Below are 1,270 nucleotides of genomic sequence, written 5' to 3'. Positions count from 1 at the left end.
CACGTACCTGGTGCTGGGGACCACCCCCATAGAAGGTTTAGTTCCAGGTGTTTTTTTAAAGGTTAGTTTACTATGTAACAACTAATATGTGCAATACAATTAAAAGCCATCCACACTGAACACAAAAACTATAACAATCACATCCGGGTGCCATCTTGTTCAATTTGCTTTGAGTAGTAAATGGACTGGTTCTTATAAAGCGCTTTTCTAGTTTCTATGACCACTTTAAGCAACGAGTCTCATAACCCCATCACACACTACTAGCAGAGGCTACTAAGCCTGAGTCCGTCTGCTCAGCCAGCTAACCCATCCACACACTGAAGGCACAGGATATGGGGCAGTTTTCGGCCTAGGTATTTTGCCCAAGGATACTTTTACATGTTGACCGCAGGAGCTAGACAGTCCTAACATAGCATTAGCATGTTTCAAACTCATTTTAGTACGTTCAAACTATTTACTCACAAACGTAAAGCCGGCAGCTGCACTCTTGGCCTGGTATTTGCGCCGATTAACCGTGCCTGTCTTTCTCTTTCAGACACACGCACAGAGCCACATATTTTCAAAAAGTATTGTAGTCAGAAAACAACTTTCTCATTCGGCCTTGAAGCGCCTCACCTCTGCCAACGTCTCGTCTCGTCTCGCGGCCGCTCTGATCTACGCGGGTGTTTGTTTCAAAAGCTATACATGTTTAAATTATTTAAAATACAAAAGTACTTACCATTTTTCATTTCATGTTCAGTCATTATAAAATATGTAAAGAGTATGTAATTAAGTAGTAAAATGTACTCGTCCCACATTGTTAATATATTGTATGATTAAATTATTTAAACATACATTTTTTCTTAAGAAATTCTAGTACTCAGTAAAAACGTATTATTATAATGTAGAATAGAATGTCTACTATATTGTACAACTCGTCCTGTTCTGGGCTGAAACAAAACCATACTTTTTTTTTTTACCTGGGTTTATTTGTGCTCAGAGTTACTTGGAGTCTTTGAAAGTTGTCAGGAAAAACCAGGAATAGCATTGGGCCGGCCGCTGGGACGAGCTGTTGTTTACAGATAGTGACAGGGATGAAGGACCTCTGTGCTCTGGTGCCGAGCTCACAGCCTCATGGGTGCATTATGGAACTGCTGTTCTGGACACGACACCTAAGAGCACAAAAATGCACATATAAAGGCAAACTTATGTACAAGTAGTCACAAACACACACTTCAATCTGCTCTTAACACTCACCTGAACACTTAACATGGACATGCTTGATGTTGGG

This window comes from Cynoglossus semilaevis, chromosome 10, assembly GCF_000523025.1.
Source record: "Cynoglossus semilaevis isolate Cse_v1.0 chromosome 10, Cse_v1.0, whole genome shotgun sequence".
In the NCBI taxonomy this organism is placed as follows: Eukaryota; Metazoa; Chordata; class Actinopteri; order Pleuronectiformes; family Cynoglossidae; genus Cynoglossus; species Cynoglossus semilaevis.
This window is presented reverse-complemented; position numbering follows the sequence as displayed.